We start from the raw sequence: 22,747 nt of genomic DNA, 5'->3' as shown, positions 1-22,747 counted from the left end.
CGATTCTGCATCGATTAACAAATATCAAAAATCGATTATTAAAAAAAAAAAAAAAAAAAAAAAAAAAAATTTTTTATAATCAAATAAAATAGAATGTAAGTACATGCAGTTGTTTATTTTAATTATGGATCATAATACAATGCAATTCCAAATGCACTTTTATTTTAAAAGTAGCCACACAGTGAGAAAAAAGAAAGTGAGAAAAAATAAATCATGTATTGCGGAAAAAGTGATGCATCGATTTAAGATGCATCGCGATGCATCGTGATGCATCGTTTAATCGAATCGAATCGAATCGTTGACAGATGAATCGTAATCGAATCGAATCGGGAGGCCAGTGAAGATTCACAGCCCTAGTGGAGACAGTGTGCGGGAGTTTATTCTTGTACTGTGTTGGGTTTTGCCCTTCTCCGACGCACCTGTCGATCCTAGGTGTGCAAAAGCTTTTTTCCTTCATAGCCTTTAGAGTACCAATCAAATATTTTGGCCTAGAATCCAGACAGTGAAGGGCAAAACAAAAAGGCATGGGATAGTGTACCCTCTAACACCTGACACCTATCACATAGTGGTGAGACGGAAGGGTAGATCTTGTGCAACCTGGACTTATGGAGTAATAATGGAATAATGAAGACGATGAGTGACTTGATGAGATGAGATGAGTGTTGGACCACAGACAGACTCCTGTCCAATATCATTTCAAGTCAAGTCAAGTCAAGTCAACTTTATTTATATAGCACATTTACATACAGCGGCAGCCGAACCAAAGTGCTTCACAGGCGGGGAGTAAAGTGCACAGATGTAAATAAGTAAAGTGCAAAGATACTAATTGAGAGCAACATAATACAAAGTGCATATATGATGACAATTAAAATCAAAAAGATAAAACAATAAGACAATAAAAGCAATAAAACGATAAATGCCAGGGACCTAACGATGGCTAATTTCAGCCAAGTTAAGACCAAGCTCTTCCTGCCACGCCTCTCTAATCCTCTCAGTGGGGGCCCTGATGTGGTCATCAAACAGATACACAAATCTAGAAATAAGATGCCTAGAGTGAGGGGGCTTAACAAAAAAAAAAAAAGCATGTTCACTTACTTCAAAGTCCTGAATGTTGGATCTAACATAGTGTCAGACTTGTAGGTATCTGAGCCAGTGCGTGTTGGGCAACTCACATTTCCTCAGAAGATCAAAGGATGGGAGATGACCATCTATGTACAGGTCTCTGATGGAAACCAGCCCCATCTCACTCCAGGCATGGTAGTTTTTGTAGACTAGACTCAAAACACCCCTAACTTGGTTTATAATTCTGACTGAGTTTTTCAAAACAAAACTTAAATCTTGTAATGTCCCAGGCTGCTCTAGCTTAGAAGATAACATAGCTGGCAGAGAGGAGTTTGCAATAGAGCCACAGGGGAGCCCAGAGGATTAGATTGCCAGGAGTCCCTTGCCGCCAAAACATCAAAGCCCTGAGATTAGCAGCCCAATAGTAGTGCCTAAACAGCCCGCCTTCAGACTTGGGTTTTTGCAAGTAAATTTCCAAAATTCTATGGTTCTTATAATTCCAGATGTAAGACATTATGGAGTCCAGCTCTTTGAAGAAAGCATGATGTGAGAAAAATGGGAAGGTTTTGACACAAATAGAGGAACCTGAGAAGTAGGGATGTTCTTTTTGAAAATTTTCCAAAATCGATAATCGGTGAAAATTAACTCATTGAGTGCCATGGACGAGTATGTTCGTCAACTGGTTTAGTAACGTAGAGTGCCAAGGACGAGTATGTTCGTCAATTGCGTTTTTTGACGGTGGGACGTGCATCAAAGCCAGATCCATCTCCTGTGAAAGTATGGTGGCTGTTGAATGTGTAAAAGCTATTTTAGGGACCCATTAGGTGGCGACAGTGCTCTCCAGATTACAGAAAGGCGAGGAAAAAACAGAGAAGAAGTCGTTGGGGAAACGGAAATCGCATCGCATCCGTATGCATCGATATGCATGAAACATAACGTTAGCTGTGCCTGCAGCAGCCAATCTGCTGCCACAATTGAGCATCTCCGTGTCCGCTGCGATAGCCCATCCGCATGATTTTGTTATTAGTTGTTATTATTCTCAACTGGAAGCATGGGAGCCGGTGACAAATACACGCGGAACGCTGTAAAAAAGCTGGATGTAGCGAACTTTTCAGTGCAGAGCAAACGCAGCAGAAAGCCCCAGAGACACTCCCATACGGAGGAGGAGTGTGCAGTTGAGGGGGGGGGGGCGGGGGCATGCAGAGCAGCACACAACACTGACCCAGACAGACCCAGACAGCAGGACAGGATTGGCAAACGCAAGCTAGAATATCTGATGCCCACCAGCAGTAAATCAAGACCAGCAAGAAGCTGCAACCAGCAGCGCACGCAGGGGCCAGCGCTGCTGGTTGCAGCTAAAAAATATTGTTTTGCCAAACAAAATTCCTTGGTTTTTGCTGTTCTATTGAAGGAAATTATTTTTGAGGTGTGACTACATCAGAAAATATTAGCTTCAGTCAGTGATGTGCATGAAATGTTTAATTTCACAAAAGGCTCATTATCTTAGCTTCTAGAAAAAAACGGCTGCTTTTGGTTAAATCAAGCTATCTTCTCCGGCTGATAACTAAAGAACGGAAAATGATATCAATAAACCTGTTTTTGCTGATGATAGAAGAGAGTCTCATCGTTCTTTTTGCGTGTTCGGTGTTTACATAGTAATATCACACAATATTCTGTGGGCCTCGAGAAATCACTGAAAACGCTCTGAAACTCTGGCACTGGGAGCGTCCGTTCTCCAAAAGTGGCTGGCACTCAATGAGTTAACGATCAATTATCGATTATCGATCATATTAATACGAAAATTTTCATTTTTTTTTATTTTTTTTACAAAATGAATGACTATGGCAGAAAATATGAAAGACAACGTGTTCTCCTCAATGAACTCTTTATTTCAATGTGTCTCCTCTCCAACACTGCTGTCCCCGGCGCATGCCGGTGTGAATTTCCCAACAGTTTTGTTGGCACAAAGGCCCGTGCCCAGCCAGAAAACTAGAGACTATATGAAGCTCCACCTCACGTTAGTCGGCTGTGCAATGGAGTGGGGAGAGGAGGAACGAATTCCACCCAAACCTGGTCCATTTTTTTTTTTTTTTTTTTTTTTTTTTTAATAATTAAAAAATCGATCCAAATGCCACAGGATCGATTCCAATCCTTAACGATCAATTATCGATTTTCGATAATTGATGAACATCCCTACTGAGAAGTAAAATGATCTTAACTGAGCTTATATAGCTTAGATAGGTGAGGCGATCTTTTGCCAATTTGAATGGAAGGTTTTCCATATATGACGTTCTTCCATTGAATTCAAATGAATTGTCTATATTCTCAATATCATCAGTGTATATCAAGCTAAGCTACATACTGTAAAAGCTAACTACAGTGAATGAACCCTGCAAGTCACCCGGATGTACTTCTTTTCTTCTTGTTTTGTTTTATGGTGGAACAGAAGAAGAAGATCTCCAATTTTCAATCTTCTCTCTCTGCTTCTTGGCAGCGGACTCATATGAGATTATGGGCCCTATCTGCAGGCGATATCCCCTATTTGCACTTGCGCACCTGTGTACGCATGCCTTAAGGCAGGGAAGATAGCGGTCCGCCTTGCGCATTTGTCCAGGTGTTATGCCGAGTTTTGCACCCCCGCCCGGCAGCAGCTAAACGCATCCCCACCTCACGGGAGCATATTGTAATGATTTATAAAGAAATGTAACTGTTTAAAAGTGATATAATTGTTTGGGTAGACCTCTTTTCTAAGTAAAAACAGCCCCGAAATATGGTGGGGATGCAATTCTCGGCGGGGATGCGGAAACGTTCACGGTATGTGCCGCAGGCGCAAATTAGAGCCGTGCCAAAATCATCTGCGCCCCCAAAATGCCAGCGCAAATAGGATTTGGGCGGTCTTAAGTACCAGAATTATTCACAGGTGTGGCCAGGCAATGCCTGGGCGTTATATCCATAAAAAACAATCAGATTCCCGTCTCGCAATCGCTGTTTGCGTGAGGTATGCAATTTGCTGTAATTCTCTCCGTGCGTAATAGAGTGGACTCACTTGTGCCAAGGACAGAGAGAGATGGAGAGAGCTTGTTGACAGATGGTCTGTGGTGCCAATGACCCTCCGGGTTATGGGATAGGTGAAGGTGAATAGCCTATGTCCATTGTCCAACAAGTTTTCTCAATTAATTTCCCTCTTTGCAATGTGATAAAAGTTTCTCAGTGAGTTATAGTTGATTGCCTCATTGAATTATCTGCTAATATCCAATTTTAGCAGCAGAATTTGATGTCCTGGCGTGGCAAGGCTCTGCGTAATGACATATCCAAAAGGAATTTTACTCTGCATTGCGCTGCGCTCAATCGCAGCCGGATATTTAGCGCGTAAGAGGTTAGCGCAAAGTAATTGCGCGCTGCTGACGATAGGATAATGCCATCTACCCCCACATTTTTGCGCTGAAATGCCTGGTTTGGCATGTGGCACGCCTATGTCCAGTACAATTAACAGGCATGGTGCAAGGCGTTAAACGAGCACAAACGCTAAATTACTGCTTTTGCGAAGATAGGGCCCTATGCCCCCTATCTTCCCACTCACCTGAGGCGCTAAAACTGGCGTTAAACGCCAAAAAACGCACCTTGCGCCTGCCTCGGGAAGATAGCATCCTGGTTTTAGGCCCCGAAATGCGCTTTACGCCAAAGAGGCGTGGCGCAGTGCCAGAATGGGCGTTTCGGCCTTAAATACCAGCCTAACGATATCTTCCCCCCTGGCGTTAATTTAGCACTTAGCGCTTTTCAAAACCAGGCCTTATTCAGTGCGCCGCGGATATTACTGTGCGTATTTACGCACAGCTCTCCTCTGCCAATCTCACACTCTCTCCCCCCCCCCCTCTCTCTCACTCCCTCTCTCGCGCGTCAGACAGGCACAAAGACCGATGGAAAAAAAGTTGTTCTATCGTAGTAAAGACCGATGGAAAAAAAGTTGTTCTATCGTAGTTTTGAGCCCCTGTCATTCAGAGGCTGTTGGGCCACATGTGAAATCTCCCAGCATGCATTGAGGCTAATCCATTTGGACAAGAAATAGCAACCAAATCAGTCTAAATAGGCTAAGTGGTAGATATAAACACAACCCTATGTGAAACATATATATGTAATCCAGGTGGTATATATATCCCTCGCAGATTTAACATGATTTAGATGAGTGACAGCCGTAACACGGTTCTACTGTGATGTCCTACTGTGATGTCCGCTCCAATAAGACTTGGCTTACTTCATATTTACTTTTACAATAAAAACACATTTATGCAATGACTTTACATAATGTAGTCTATATTTATGTGCATCATCCTACCTGTGCAGCAGGGGAGAGAAAATGATATCATTCTGGACAAACTTTCACCAATCTAATCTCATCATGACATAGGGATAGGCTATATTTTTCTAGCCAATGCGTTTAGAACAGACCTGGGCAAAAGGCGGCCCGCGGGCCGCATGTGGCCCTGTGCGGCCCGCGCTGGAATTGCAAAAAAAAAAATGTTTTTTTTTTTTTTTTTTTTTTTTTTACAGTGCACCTGAATGCAACATGCAAGGTACCCGCTGAATAAGTGTCCAAATCTTCATGCCATTCTGGCCAATACTCCACTTCTGTTATAACATTTCAGTCTGGTATGGAATATCTTTCAATAATCTTTATGACTAAAAGGCTAAAAGTAATCTCATGTGTAAGAAATGACTGTTCTACTTTGAAGTAAAAATGGAAATAATTAACTTGTTGGTTTTGGATTTATTTAGCTTCAAGAGTGCATTTTTGTTCGTGTGACCCTCAACACAGGCTTTGAGAATCCCGGGCCACTTACTGATACTTATGCTTAAATTAACACACTCATATTCTGGTTTATTTAAAGAAAAACATTTTGGCTAGTGGAAATTCTAATTGGCTGGTAACTATAAAATATAGCAGCCATATTGGCAGGTGGTCAAAAAAGTTAATGACATAGGAGTGAGTGAGAAAAGGATCAAATATTGGTGTTTAAGACTGAATAATGACATCACAACTGTTAATTTAAAACGAGGTATTCCTCTAAACCTGACTTCAAATGCCCCCAAAAAATTTGCGCCTGCGCCGTTCGGCCCCCAACGCTCAGCAAAATCTGGCGCTCTGGTAGCGAGGACATTTTTTTGTGGTCCTCTCTATCATCAAAGTTCCTGGGTTACGGCATGACAATATTTGTTCGGCCCCCAGCAACAATCTGGGTTTCTCATGTGGCCCCCCATGAAAAATAATTGCCCACCCCTGGTTTAGAACATTCTTTTCACTTTGATCTTGCTATAGTGTAGCGTATTTACATGCTTGCAGTATTTAAACTGCAGTGAGATTGGTTTGAGAAGCATAATAATATGGAATAATATATATGGAGACAGGGATGAAAGAGGGAGGGGGGAGCTCAGAGCGCCTCGGCTTTTCTGAAGCCGGACTGGATCGCTCCGTGGAATTTGAGCTTAAAAAGGCAGCTTGTGATTTGTTTACTGCACTTCTCCAATCAGCAGGTCGTGCATAATTCTATGCTTAAAAGGCGTGGTTATAATGCTTTAGGCCGTGTGTAGCGGCGACACGACAATATCGAGTGCGCCGGTCCATGCCCACTAATATGAGCTGTGCCGGGCGCTAAGCGCTGTTTTAAGGCCGTTGCAACGATAGAGCCCTATATCTCCGCAAATGACAACCATTAATGTTTCCCATAGTGTGGAGTCTGATACTTCATTATCATTGAATCCATAAAATGTTTTAGTTTGGTGGTAATGTATTCTATGAATTTCCATTCAGCGAGTAAGGAAGGGTTGAAACACCAAGGGCCCTATCTTCGCAAAAGAGGTAATTTAGCGTTTGCGCTCGTTTAACGCCGCACGCAATGCAAATTGGGGGCCGGCACAAGTGCATGCCTGTTATAATTGTACTGGGCATAGGCGTGCCACATGCCAAAGCAGGCGTTTCAGCGCTGAAATGTGGGGATAGATGGCATTATCCTATCGTCAGCAGTGCACAGTTACTTTGCGCTAAGAGCTTTGAAAAGCACCTCTTAGCTGCGCTCTTAGGCGCTAAAACACATAATCTCCGTGTTGCGCACGGACTTGTCACCCCAGGACATCAAATTCTGCTGCTAAAATTGGGTAACCAGCAGATTATTCGGTGAGGCAATCAACTATAATTCACTGGGAAACTTTTATCACATCGCAAGGGTTATGGTAAATTAATTGAGAAAACTTGTACATTGTAGCCTACTTGGAATAGGCTATTCACCTACTGCTATCCCATAACCCGGAGGGTCGTTGGCACCACAGCCGATCTGTTACAAACTCTCTCCATATCTTTCTGTCATTTGGAGACTGTTTTAATTGAGTCCACTGTAAATTCTCCAATCTTTTCTTTTGTCTCCGCCGTTTACCCGCTGCAAACACATTTGTATTGTCCCACCCCAGTCAACAAAATAACCCGAATTGGATCAAAACACAGATGTTTTAACAGGTATATACAGTATATGATGTGATGGTGTCGTTATGAGATAGGGATAATATATACAGTCAATAGGCCTACACCTATCCAAATTACGCATGGGAGGAATTACAGCATGCCTCACGCAAACTGTACAGGGACTGCAAGACGGGAATCTGGTTTGATTGATGTAACGCCCAGGCATTGCCAGGCCACACCTGTGAATAATTCTGGTGGTTAACACCGCCCAATTCCCGTTTGCGCCGTGCATAAATGATTTGGCACGCCTCTAATCTGCGTTTGTGCCCGTTGTTGTGACGAGTTATGCTTCCCCGTTTTTAATTGCATCACCACCAGATTTTGGGGGTGTTTTAACTTAAAAACAGGGAGGTCACATCTACCCAAACAATTATATCATTTTTAAACAGTCTGTATAAATCATTACAATATGCTCCCGTGAGGTGGGGATGCGTTTTGTCGGCGGGGGTGCAAAACTCAGCATAACACCTGGACACTTGCGCATGGCAGACTGCTATCGTTGTGCAGACACGATAGTATAAGGCAGGCGCAAACAGGTGCGCAAAGCGCACAAAGCGCATAGCGCCTGTATCAAGATAGAGCCCCAAGAGTATGTTTGTTTGGGAAGAGAGAGGCTTAGGGACATAGTCAAGGGGCTATGGTCGGAGATCAATATGGTGTGAGAGATTAATTGAGAGTCTATTAAAAAATAGTCTATTCTGCTGTAGGACTTGTGGACATGGGAGTAGAATGAATAATCTTTGTCAGTAGGATGCTGAACCCTCCAAATATCTACTAAATTCCTGTATTTGATCAAATTATTCAGGACCTGAACAAATGAGATGCATGGGGGCGGGCTTGAAGATAGCCTATCTAGATATGGGTCTAGCTAACAGTTCAGGTCGCCACTGACTATTATATTTGAATTATTTGTGTCGGGGAGTAAATTAAAGACTTTCTTAAAAAAATGTTGGTCATCTATATTTGGGCCGTAGATGTTGAGTAAGGTTAACGGAAATGAATTAATTGTGCCAGAAACTAAAATATACCTGCACAGTCATAGAAGTGAGTTGAAATGGAATATCCTTATTGAAAAGAATAGCCACACCTCGAGCATGAGACGAAAATGATGATTGGATCAAATCTGCCGATAAGGATTTAAGGCATCTGAAGGCATCTTTTCACTACCTGACTAAGCCCCTTAACATTCCACAAGACTATTGTAATATGGAGCTTCCCAGCTGCCGATGCTTCCTGGTTGAGAAGCCTATGGCCCCGTTCCAATACCCATACTTGTACTTCTTTCTTGTAGTATGTACTGCCGCTGCCCTCACAAAGTATGGATTGTAGTGTGCAGCATGCATGCAAAATGCATACTATTGGGACACACTACATCTGTCGTCACGTGAGCTTCCTGAACTCCGACCTCTTGCTCACTTCCGCCGACGTCCGCAGCGCCACATTTGAGTTTTTTTTTTATTTTATTTTTTTTAGTTTTTTTTATTCAATAAACAAAGTCTGGCAGTAACAAACAGTACATTATACAAAAACTTCAGACTAAACATTTACAAAATTGGAACAGACAATCAAATAAACAAAATAAAATAAATAAAGCAAAAACATTAAGTCAGAGATCTAAACAGGAATCAAGATATACATGTTTTGGTACACACCATGCTTGTTTGGTTTTAACATATTTCAAGGCTTTCTTAAAGTTAATTATCTCATTCATGAACACGCAGCTCAGTCAGTGCGACGTAACTCCAGTAGGTGGCGGTAATGCACAAAAAGTTGTTTGCCAACCGCCATAAAACATTAGAAGAAGAAGAAGAAGAAGACATAACTTCCTGCTGCGCAAAGGATTGTGGGGAAGTTTGGCTGAAGCAGCATGCATCGATGCATACTCCGAAATAGGAGCTGATGTAGTACAACATCCTGGTACTCTTGGCATACTGCATCTGACATACTATGTATTGGGACATACTAAATCTTTTTTTGCCTACTAAATAGTATGGAAGTATGGGTATTGGAACGGGGCCAATATGACTTCTGCTGAGGCAAGATTTTTTTCCCTACTATGGATGACCACGCCCTAAACTCATTTGATTGGTCACTGCAACCACTCCTTCTTCTCCTCATTGTTTTGGTATGGCCTCGTTATATTCTTGCCGATTCCCGTGAGTGCGCCCCTGTTGGTGACTGAGGAAAAATGAAACGGTAATTATATTATTTAGATCAGTGCTTGACAGACACTTGACAGTGACTGAGCAATTAGCTTCAAACGTAATATGGACTGCTAATTTAGTTCACATTAGTACTGTGCCACAGACCCCCATTTGATGAGATGTTTTCTCTTGGACCCAAATCTGAGAATATTTTTTATTGATAGATCAGATTTTGTCCAGATTTCCATTACTGTCTGTATTGTAGGTAGAGAGATATCAGAGAAACTATTAGAACAGACATTCTGCTACATTCTGTGTTCACTACTCTGATCTAAGCAATACACATTTTGTATTGTGAAAACGGCATTCTGCTACTGTAGTATTATTCATTATATTGAAGTATTATATGGTGGGTGTGGTGTGAAAACTGCATTCTGCTACTGTATTATTTATTATATTGAAGCATTCAACTATTGCCTACATTGCAGAAAAAACTCACCTTGATTTAAAAATGAGAATTCGTTTGTCTGGTTTTATTAGGCTACATAATTCCCGACCATACAGGTCTGTGGTGTAACAGTAGATTAACCTACTTTACGTAGGAGAAAATAAAAAGCAAATGTTGATCTTTTCCAACCATTAGCCTACATTTAATAGCACTGCAATAGCCCTCTCCACTTCCCTCGTTGGGGAGAGAGAGAGAGAGAGAGAGAGAGAGAGAGACACGGGGAATACTGTCGGCCTATAACGTTACTACCCAGCTCAACTTAACTGCCTCATCTCCTAGTAATAGCCAGTACCGTAATCTAAGTTTAGCTACTGCAAAAGTTATCTGTTGAAAATTTGATGTCTGGTTTTGTCACGGGTAGCCTACAGCTGAAGTCCCGAGTCTCGCCATCAAGCAGTCAGTGATGGAAGCATACTTTTGGGCATAAATACGCCTATATGGAGGTTTGCGCCGAGATGACGCCAAGTGCAGCGGGCCGACGCCCACAATTCGGGGCTTTGCGCAGCACTAACGCAAAATTACTGCCTTTGCGACGATGGAGCCCTATAGGCCTATCTATTGTTTAAACTGTTTGCATTTTTTCCTCATGATGATAGTGGTCTATGGCGAAGTACTATGGCAATAATCGTCTCTCTTTCAAGCTACAAATGCTAGTTGCGGTCTCGAAGGACATGTCTATGCATTATTCTCAATGGGAAAATGACTCGACTTCTCTCTCAGTCTCATGTCTTAAATAAACACTTTCCAAATGAGTTTATGGTCTGAAGAAACAATTTAAAGTCTTTGTCATGCTCTCATGGTCTCCGTTTTCTAAATTATGGCTCCATTTCGAGTGAAATAGATGATAAATATATCAAATAAATAAGAATAGTAATACTTCTAGAGTTGCTATTAGAAGCTATTAGAAGGAGCAGAAGAAGCTCGCCAGATAGCTCGCTAGCAAATTAGCAAGTTGTTATTTTTTTTATTTAGCAAACTATCAGAAACAGCGTTATCTTTATGATGTTTTAATAATGTTAGTAGACACAGGTATCTATAGAGCCGCGTTAGGAGGTCAGTTTTATCAAAATAACATATTTTGAAAACGGTTTTACTTTGTGGAGGCTTAAGAGGGGCTAATAGGCTGGGCTGGAGTATTGACTTTCGAGCTTCATTTGGAAGTATCAATAACCAATGGGTTCAGTTGGTCCATATATATACTGTCAATGGATATCACCCAGAAAAGAGCGAAGAAGACGAAGCAGAGTGGCAGTTATGGCAACCAATCAATTGAGTTTGTGGCGTGGTCATCCTGGACCCATAGCAGGGGGTAAAATCTTGCCTCCCGCAGTGTCTTCTTGTTGAACAGGGTCTGCAGCAGACTCTGCCTCTTTGCCCAGCTTCTCCTTGATTTTTGCCAGAAGATTCTCTTTCACTTCAGGGCTCTGGAGTCACTGACCCTGGAGCTTCTTGGTCTGCCGGCCTTTCCTCTTGGGAGCGGGTTTGAAGGTGAAGGCAACTTTGGAGGTAGACTGGGAGTCGTAAAGTCATCAGGTGGTTCGAGTGGCCAAGTGGCAGACTATGGATTCTGCTGGCAATTGCCGATTTGATCATGAAGCCCACGCCTGACAGCGTTGCTCCTCTCCACAAAAAAAGAAAGAAAAACTCTGGTAACGTTGTGCGTTCTCGGCTGAGCGTGTGGTGCTGTCGCTGTGTAGTGGCTCGAATATCAGACAACAAAAGCACTGTGACTGACACACAGCAGGCAACACACTACAGCCAGCCAAACAGAGGAACAAACAAACATGGACTCACATTTGGTTGAAAATAGGACTCAGGTCTCAGCCCTATCCGTGGCTCATAGTAAACTTTATTCTAGGCTTATTTAACTTGTGACAACACCGGTGGTACCAGAGATCCTCATCTGTCCTGATTGTCCGGATTTTCATCCAACTGCTCTCAGTCCAACGCAGCCGCCAAAGGTAGTGTTAGACACGGAGTGTGGATATGATTATTTGCCATGAAATGTTAATTTATTCAGGTGAGCTCATCATATTGTAAAGTAACGTTAACATTAGCAGACTTCTTCTTGCTCTCTGAGCTCATCAAGCAGAGCTGTGTATCTGTCACTGCTGCTACTTCATAACATTATAAACAACACCTGTAACATTACTCACACTGTGTTGAAATGAGGAAAGTAGTGTATGTTAGTTTCATGTTTACAACACAAGCTCTTTCAGCTCCGCAGCTCTGGGGCTGCTGCCTGCTGTTGGGCATTTCAAAGCAAGGTGCGTTTGTGCACACAGTGCGTGCCGGTGGTGGTGTGGAGTAAGTGCTTCTCCGTGTTAAAAACTGTGTTGGTCTGAAGGACCCCGCCCAGCCAGGAAACTAAAGAGTGTATCACAAAGCTACACCTCACTTTAGCCAGTTGTGTATATGGAGAGAGAGAGGAGGAGGAGAGGAGGAAAAACTAAACTAAACAAAGCATCAACTGCTGATTTGGACGTCGATTACCATACCAACCATTGAAGCTCCGAAGCATACATTTTTGGGGGTCAGCCCTATCTGAGAGTCACTTCACTGCAGCTATGTGCACATGCAGTCTGGCGACTTCCTGACTAGCGCTGTGCGTCTTTCAGGGTGGTTGTTTCCATCTACATCCATCATCGTGCGTACTTTCCAGCATGCAAGTCTTAGATGTTGATGATTTTTCTTTCTTATTATTGGAGCGTGTCTTGAGATGATGGGGGGTAACCTTCCAGGTTTGGGGATCTATTCAACACAGATTTATCAAACATTCGGATTACTAATCTCATTAACACAGATATATTTAACACAGATACTGACCTGGAGGATTTCATCAGTCTCCCTCTGTATGTTTGTTTGTCTATCTGTCTGTCTGTCTGTCTGTCTGTCTAGGTTCTGTTAGGAGTGGATTATTCTGTGCTGCTGTTCCATGGCCGTGAACACATCCAGAAATACCTGCTGACCCTGATGAATATAGTAGGTAACACACTATAGGACTATAGTGCTTTTATCCAGAGCGCTTTACAATGGGCCTATTCACCCATTCACCCACACATTAAACCATTCATACACGCATTCACATGCAGGGTGCTGGTTCAACCATCAGGAGCCATTTTTGGGTTCAGTATCTTGCCCAAGGACACTGACATATGGACTGGATGAGCTGACCTTCAGATTAGTGGACGACCAACTACCTTCTGAGCCGCAGCAGTTCCTACAATGTTGGCCAGTCAGATTAGGCCACCTGGGGTTACGAACCTTGGACCTTTGAATTATGGAACGCCCATGGACGCACCTGGTCAGGGTGTGAGGCAAAGGTCAAGTTACGTCGTGGGTTTGGAGGCTGGAGCTGGAGCAGGACTTATGGGGACTGTGGAGCATTAGGACGAAGGGTCTCGATGGGGAATCAACCGTCTAGGGTGGGTTGTCTTCCTACCCCTTTAGCGGGGGTCCCTAGACCCCTTGGAGACCCTAACCCTAAAGCCTTCCCCTCAAGACCCTAACACTAAGCCCCCAACCGTATCCAAACCCTAACCCCAACCAAGACTACCACTGCCTAAACCCAACCACCTTCCCCCTGTGCCTAACCCTAAGAGATCCTTCCCAGTGCCTAAACCCAAGCCCCCTCATGCCCCTGTGCCTCACCCCAACCCCAAGGCATAACTTGACCTTTGCCTCACCTCAATCATGTGCAGTGGTGGCCCAAAGGCTAACCTAAAGAAGCAAGCTTGTGGGGAAAGTGAAATCGCAACATTTGCCCCTCCCTCATTATCACACTGAGGTGCCTTTGAGCAAGGCCCTTTACCCCAACAGCTCCAGTGGAGCTGCTCAGCGGCCAGCAGATCAGATTGTGGTTATACTGGGCAGCTTCCAGGTATGAATGTGTGTGTGAATGTAAACAAGACACTCCTGAAAAACAGAGCTTTGCACTCAGTGAGACTCCCCTGAATAAAATAAAGTAAAAAAAAAGTGCTTGTTTAATGGTGCGTCCGTGGGCACACACACCATCATGAATCACCCTAATGACATAGCTACAGTATCTCTCTCCATCTCTCTCTCCGTCTCTCTCAGGTTAATGAGATATATCAGGATCGCTCTCTGGGCGCCAACATCAACGTTGTTCTGGTCAGAATAATCATGCTGTCTGGTACCAAGGTCTGTCCATCCATCTGTTTGTCTGTCTGTCTGCAGTATCTTCCTTTGTTCTCCATATATTATCTTTGTTTGCTGTCAGGTCTACAGATGTCATGTCTGTCTCAGTCCCAGGAGTTGATCTCAGTGGGGAATCCGTCTCAGAGTTTGGAGAATGTTTGTCGCTGGGCGTTCCTCCAGCAGAGGGAGCTGCATCACGCCGAGCATCACGACCATGCCGTCTACCTGTCCAGGCAGGAGTTCGGCCCCTCCGGCATGCAGGGTACCACCACTCATAATGCAAATGCTGCTACTACTACTACTACTACTACTACTACTGATTGATTGATTGATTGATTGATTGATTGATATTTTTATTTAAGTGTCATGCACCTGAGTGCCCAGCCCATATGGGCTTACAAGACACTATATCATAATTACAATCGCCAAGATGGCCACACAACAAATCATAATATACCTTTGTACAGAATCAAGAAAAGAAAAGAAAAGAAAGGGCATTTCATTGAGACATTCACTTTCCAAAAACAACTATACTGGGTACAATGTTCCCTGTCTTAGTCGCCAGGCATTTTCTATAAATCTGGCTAAAACAAAAAATTCCTTATCAAAAAGCCAACCCAACATATGACCTTCTGACAGCCAAAACAAATCGGGATTCTTCAACTGGATTTTCTCAAATAAAGGCTTTCTCAAATCATTGTATATGGGACAATGAAACACAAAATGAAATTCATCCTCCACAACACCAAGATCACAAAAAACACACAAACGCAACTCTTCAGGAACACATGTATATCTACCTACCTCAATTGCCAGTGGTAGGGTACCGGTTCTTAACTGAGCACAAAGGGACCTCTGTCCTCTTTTTAGATTTGACATTATATATGGTTCAGTAAAATAATCTTCTTTAATTTGGACATAATTTCTGAGCTTTGGTTTCTCCCAAATCTCCTTCATCCATTGTTCCTTTTGAATCTGAAACAGTTGTTGTTTGACTATACTTACATTACACTGTAGATTATTCATAAAAATCATATGTAAATCACACTACTACTACTACTACCACCACCACCACCACCTAATAATAATCAGAATAAGAATAATGCATTTTATTTATCCTGCACTTTTCATTGACAAGGAATCTTAGAGTTAAAAACACAGCGAACAAACAATACAACTGACATGTAGTTAACATGAAAAAAACTTCCTGAATAAAAAGGTTTTTAGGTCTTAAAAGAGTCCAGGGTTATGGCTATGCTGCCCTTAGTTGGGATGGCTGTGCCACAGGCACGGCACAGCCAAGCAGAAGGCACAAGAAGGAGGAGAAGCAAGTTGTTGGCAGATCTGAGGGTGCAGGTGGAGGTTTTTGGAGTGATCGTTTATGCATTTGTGGGTGAGTAGCAAGATTTTGTAGTCCATCCTGAAGGAGACAGGGAGCCAATGAAAACAGAGTTGGTGTATTTGTGTTTTCATACTCGTCAGGATCCTGGCAGCGTTGCTCTGAATATACTGCAGTGAATATACTCTCACTCTTGGTGAGAGCTCTGATGTTCAGCTCCCATTTCTGTTCTCTCAAGCATACAATCTCCCCTACCCTTAACCGCTCTTCCACCCATTCCCCAAACTCTCTTCTGCCTGGCCCCTGTCCCTCCCACACGCTCCCTCCCTTCCTTCCTTCTATGTTTCCATGTATCCCTGATCAGACGTGTTATTTGTATCTGTTTGCTACATGTTTTATTTGTTTCCTCTGGACTCCATATTGTCAGCATCTTTGGGTCTTTGAAAAGCGCTATCCAAGTTAAATGAATTATTATTATTATTATAAAGTGCAGGGTTTAATTCTTCAGAGGATTTCCTCAGTGTGGCTTTGCCGAAGACCAGTCAAATATGTGAGAGATGGGAAGCTCCCATACAGGGCGTCAATCCCAGACAGGGGGTGGATCTCAGACAGTGGCCGATGGCAGGAGGAGACAGAAAGGAAGAGCTGGACATCAGAGAGCAGATGTTGTTGACCTCGGCTCTGAAGAAGGCAATGAAGCTGTTACATCGCACCTCTGTAGCCTCAGATGGACAGGATGATTCAGGAGATGGTTTATAGTGGGATAAAGAGGCTTAGAATTACCAGGGTTGTTATTGATCAGGAGTAGAACAGTGACCGAGCATCTTTAGGGAATTGGAGTAGGCCCTTTGATCACAGAAGGCCAGTTTATGGATCGTGAACAAAAAATGTCTGAGGCTGTGTTCCAGGACACGCCCAGCTGGTTTTATTTTCTGCTGTTCATGTGTGAACCAAGGGGCAGAGCGTGAAAAACTGACCTCATGTGTCTTGACAGCAGCATGGAGGTTAAAAACACTGCTCAGATATGTATTATAGTGCTCCAGATATTATCCACTGATGCAGCTGGGCCGGTGATGTGCTGGATGTCTGTAGTCATGGTGGCTGGGTCAATGCTTTTCCAGTTCCGGAAAAACATTTGATGCTTAGGCATACTTGCCAACATTAGGCTGCTTATGCGCTTAGGTAGTGGGGGCAACAGGAATGCCAAGGCCATTTAAACCAGCTTGTGGTCGGACACACCCAGATCATAGACCTGTAGGTAATTGATGGGGGCGGAGTCAGTGATGACCAGATCAAGTGTGTGCCCCCTGGTGGAAGTAGGAACATCTATGCTTCAGGCCAAGACACCTTTTTTTTCTATTATCAGACTCAGGAACTCAAAATGACAGCAGGGGTTGTTGACATGGATATTTAAATCACCAACAATGACAATGTTGGTTGAGATTGAGCAGAGTGAGGTGAGTAGGTCGTGTATCTCAGGGAGGAAGGATGATACTAGCATACTACTACTAAACTACCACCACTCATACTGCAATAAACTAACCAAGAACTGACACACTTACAAAAAATGACATAGTAACAAAAAAAATGCCATACTAAAATGCCAAAAAACGACGTAAGTGACAAGAAAAGGACATACTAAAATGACACAAAAGTGACAAAAATGTACATACTAAAATGACAAAAAATGACATACAAGTGACAAAAAATTACATCCCAAATTAACAAAAGTGACATACAGTACGAAACTGACAAAAACTGTCAAAAAGTGACAGCACAGGGGTTAAAATTCACTGCAAACTGGGGGGGAATTCCCCCCTTATGGTCTTCAGATAGGGGGGATTTATAGATTGGGGGGGGGGGGGGTTCTATAGACTTTGGGGGGGCTTTTTTCAGCCGATACTATAACCGACAAATATCTGCTTCTCATGTCAGATAAGCGATAATTTCAAATTTTTGTATCTAAATTAGTCTAAATTATTATGGCTTTTGTCAATGTGTTTTATCTGCAGACTAGGAGACATAAGGCCCTATCTTGCCAAAAGCACTAATTTAGCGTTTGCGCTCGTTTAACGCCATGCACAATGCAAATTGGGGGCATGCACAAGCGCATGCCTGTTATAATTGTACTGGGCATAGGCGTGCCACATGCCAAAGCAGGCGCTTCAGCGCTAAAATGTGGGGATAGATGGCATTATCCTATCGTCAGCAGCGCGCAAATACTTTGCGCTAAGAGCTTTGAAAAGGATCTCTTATGCGCTAAATACCTGGCTGCGCTGGGAGCGCACGGTAATCTCAGCGCAGTGCAAAGTAAAATTCCTTTTGGATATGTCATTACGCACAGCCTTACCACACCAGAACATCAAAGTATGCTGCTAAAATTGGGTATTAGCAGATAATTCAGTGAGGCAATCAACTATAACTCACTGAGAAACTTTTATCACATCGCAAAGAGGGAAATTAATTGAGAAAACCTGTTGGACAATGGACATAGGCTATTCACCTTCATAACCCGGCACCACAGACGATCTGTCAATAAGCTGTCTCCATCTCTCTCTATCCTCGCAGGAGTGAGTACACTCTATTACGCATGGAGAGAATTACAACATATTGCATGCCTCGCGCAAACAGCCATTGCGAGCCGGGAATCTGATTGGTTTTGATTTACGTAATGCCCAGCATTGCCTGGCCACACCCGTGAATAATTCTAGTAGTTAAGACTGCCCAAATCCCGTTTGCGCAGGCATTTTGGGGCGCAGATGATTTTGGCACGGCTCTAATTTGCGCCTGCGACACGTGCCGTGAACGTTTCCGCATCCCCGCCGAGAATTGCATCCCCAACATATTTCGGGGCTGTTTTAACTTAGAAATCATGGAGGTCACGTCTACCAGACAATTATATCACTTTTAAACAGTTACATTTCTGTATAAATCATTACAATATGCTCCCCTGAGGTGGGGATGCGTTTTGCTGCTGCCTGGTGGGGGTGCAAAACTCGCCATAACACCTGGACAGCGGACTGCAATCTTCCCTGCTTTAAGGCATGCGCAAACAGGTGCGCAAGCGCTAATAGGGGATATCGCCTGTATGACGATAGGGCCCATAGGCTTTTGGTTCTATCAAAGTCTTTATGTTTTGTATTGAGTGATACACTTTAAACACTCATCATATTATATCAGTATCAGTATATCAAGTTCTTTGATTTGTGTTCACAATAGTGATGTCAGTTAGATTTGGTTAGGTCAGAACTCTGGAATATTAGTTAAATCATCCATCTTTGCTCACTACATCTGCCTTTCTTACTGTCATGTTACTAGCAAAGCTGTAACAAATTTGGCATTGGGGAGAGTTCTATTGAAGTGAATGGGCAGACATGGGAGGTCTGTCCCACTATAAACCATTAGGCTATCTGTCTGTGTGTTTCCACCTGATTAAAGAAAAAACATTATGTGATGTTGACTGATGTTTTATGTATTACATAAAATCACATGTTTTCTTTAATCAGGTGGAAGCGTTTTTCAATCAAAGGTGAAACGACACAGATATTATGGTTTATAGAGGGACTTACCCCACACGCAATTTAACGTTAGCCACTGTAACGTTAGCCAGCCGTTCTAGAGCGAACGACCGACACAAAACCTGGACGTTTCATTTTGGGTAAACATGACTTTTTTTTTATGGATTACGCCAGCTCTGGGAGTATGAAGTGCTTTGAATGTGCGATATTTGGTCACAACAAATATGCTGCTTGCCGAGCGGGGAGGCGACACCGCTGCCTGAGGTAACGTTGAGCTAACAGCCCACTAATGTGTCCGACACGGCGGTTACTCGTCGAGCAAAACTTCGTTCCGCTCTGTCGGCTTAACATTATAGATATTGGTGCGCAAACAATTGCGGGACTTCTCCCGCATTATAAATTACAAATCTGCGGGAATTGGCAAAAATATGCGCAATTCTCGCAATCCCGCGCCGGATTTGAAGCCCTGTATTACATGAAAATGACATTACTGTTGGTGAGTGGTGATGTGGCCTCTCTTCCAGGCTACGCCCCGGTCACGGGGATGTGTCACCCAGTTCGGAGCTGCACCCTGATCTATGAAGACGGCTTCTCCTCCGCCTTCGTAGTCGCCCACGAAACTGGACACGTGTGAGACACACACACACACACACACACACAAACACAAACTCTCTGTCTCTCTCTCACACACACACACACACACACACACACACACACACACACACACACACACACACACACACACACACACACACACACACACACACACACACATATTTTACATCTATCTACACCTATGCTGTATATATAAAATTGAGTTTGTGTTCGGCCACAGCTATGCCATTTTATCAGGCTGAAACCTTCAGAGGGTGTAAAGGGCACCCGTGCGGGTGACCTGACGGAGCCCGATTTTTTAGTTAGGCTAATTAGCTAATGATGTGATGTCACCAGTGATGTCATCAGTGATGATGTCAAAAGTGATGTCATAATGGGGCACACACACACACACACACACACACAAGGAGGCATTGTGACATCACTGATGCAATGACATTTAGTGAGCAACACACTAGTGTGTGTGTGTGTGTGTGTGTGTGTGTGTGTGTGTGTGTGTGTGTGTGTGTGTGTGTGTGTGTGTGTGTGTGTGTGTGTGTGTGTGTACTGTATAAACATGGCTGGCATGGTTGGCTGGGCTGTGACGGAGGTTATGTTATACAGCGCATCATACAGCGTGCCTCCCATATTACAGTGCATTCAGTGGAACACCGTGAAGATAGAAGCGATAAAAGGAGCGAGCACAAAGTAGCGATAGGCTGTCTTGCAGGATCCTAGTTTATCTCTATTGTCCGAACTGAATGATTTGGAGGAAAGACGGCAGCCAAAGTTTGTTTTAGTCGGCGTGGTGGTGAAGTTGATGTTTTCACCCAGGGTCTATTTAGCTGTTGCACACATTCTGAATGCACCGCCCACGAGGTCCGTGGTTGGTCAATTCATGTGTCTGTCACGCATGCTTTTTTTTTTGTCTGGCGGGGCGGGCGGCCACTTTTGAGAGTTGTGCTCCAGACGTAGATATCATCTATCGTAGATATCATCTACGTCTGGCACTGCCAGACTAGACGGCACCAGACGGCCTGCGCCATGGCAAGGTAATTCGGCTAAGTTCAACAGTCAACAGCTTAATCTTCTTGTCACCTTTGTCAATCCATGTTACAGTAGTCGATGGTGATAAAATGCCCCTAGACACGAGTTTGATTGATCAATTGGACATTGATATGTGACTATATATATATATATATATATATATATATCTATATATATATAGATATATATATATATAGATATATATATATATATATATATATATATATATATATATATATATATATATATATATATACACACATATACTGTACAGTATATGTGTGTATATATATATATACACACATATACTGTATATGCAAACTCGGGTTTGAAAATAACTGTGTGTGTGTGTGTGTGTGTGTGTGTCTGTGTGTGTGTGTGTGTGTGTGCGTGCGTGCGCGCGTGCGTGCGTGCGTGCGTGCGCGTGTGTGTGTGTGTGTGCGCGTGTCTGTCTGTCTGTCTCTCAGGTTGGGGATGGAGCATGATGGCCACGGGAATGACTGTGGTGATGAAGTGCCTTTGGGCAGCATCATGGCTCCGCTGGTACAGGCTGCTTTCCATCGATACCACTGGTCCCAGTGTAGCCAGGAGGAGCTCCACACGTATCTGCAGTGAGTACTGCTACTCCAAAATAGGGATGCTCTGATCCGCCTTTTTTGCCTCCAATACCGATTCCGATATGTGGGGGTCCAGTATCGATCGATACCGAGTACCAATCCGATACCAGGCTTGACATTAACGGCTGACCAGTTTCCCTTGGCAACCATTTAAAAAAAATCTTGGCCTTTGGCTGCCTCAGTGGCAACCACATTCGAACAAAATAAAAAAATAGGGACAGTAAACAGCAAAACGAGCACTCCAAAATAAATGTTTTTTCTCTTTTTCCACCCATAATACAAACAGGACATGACAAAGACACACAAAAAAGGGGGGGGGGGGGTGTACAGAATATAAACATAGATTCAACAATACTAAGTGTGTTTAAGAGTTTCCATGGCGGGTTCTGATAAAGTTTCCTCGGACCATAAAGATCCTGAGTCCTGTCTTCTTGGCGGAATAGAGCTGCCTGTTCCATTGACAGCAAGTCCATGAAGTCTTTACGCCAATTTCACACCCAATATACAAAGTTTAATATCAATACCAAGGAGACATGACAGCTTTTCAGTCATGTCAGACCAGAACTGTTTGACAAGAGGACAATTCACATGTACATATTTGTGTACAAGGCCATGATTGGTAAACTCCCTTTATATTTATGTCATCTCCTGACGCAGACCTCCATCACTATACAGCTTCGTTCCACCAGGTGGCTTTCATACCAGGTCCCAAGGGTTTCCACAGAGCTGGGGAAAAAAGCTTTTTCCTATTTTACTCCCTGGTCCTGGAATAATCTGCAGAGCTCTCTTCATCTAACTAACCTAGTCTCTTTGGGGAAATTTAAAGCCATGTTAAACGTCTTTGTAACCGAAAAATGCAACTGCCTAAACTGAGTTGGATTTTAGTCTCTTGTGTATTTGATGTTTGTATTAATTGTCTGTTTTATTTGTATTTTAATTTTAATTTTGTAACTGTAACTGACTTGTAACTGACCTGTCTTGGCCAGGTCTCCCTCGGAAAAGAGATTTCAATCTCAAGGGACTTCCTGGTTAAATAAAGGTTAAATAAAAAAAATACACAACAGGTGCATGAGCGTCCCCTCTACTCCACATCCATGCCAGCACAGTTTACATAGTGTATGATCAATTTTCTTCAATGTACAGGGTGTAATATAGGCCCTGTGTATTCTCTTTATTTGTATGATCTTATATCTAACACAGTTTGATATTTTAGTACTATTTCTGAGCAGGCCCGTAGCCAGGGTTTGAG

The sequence above is a fragment of the Poromitra crassiceps genome (genome assembly GCF_964638095.1).
Source record: "Poromitra crassiceps genome assembly, chromosome: 1".
NCBI classification, from domain to species: domain Eukaryota; kingdom Metazoa; phylum Chordata; class Actinopteri; order Beryciformes; family Melamphaidae; genus Poromitra; species Poromitra crassiceps.
Note: the sequence above shows the minus strand (reverse complement) of the source record.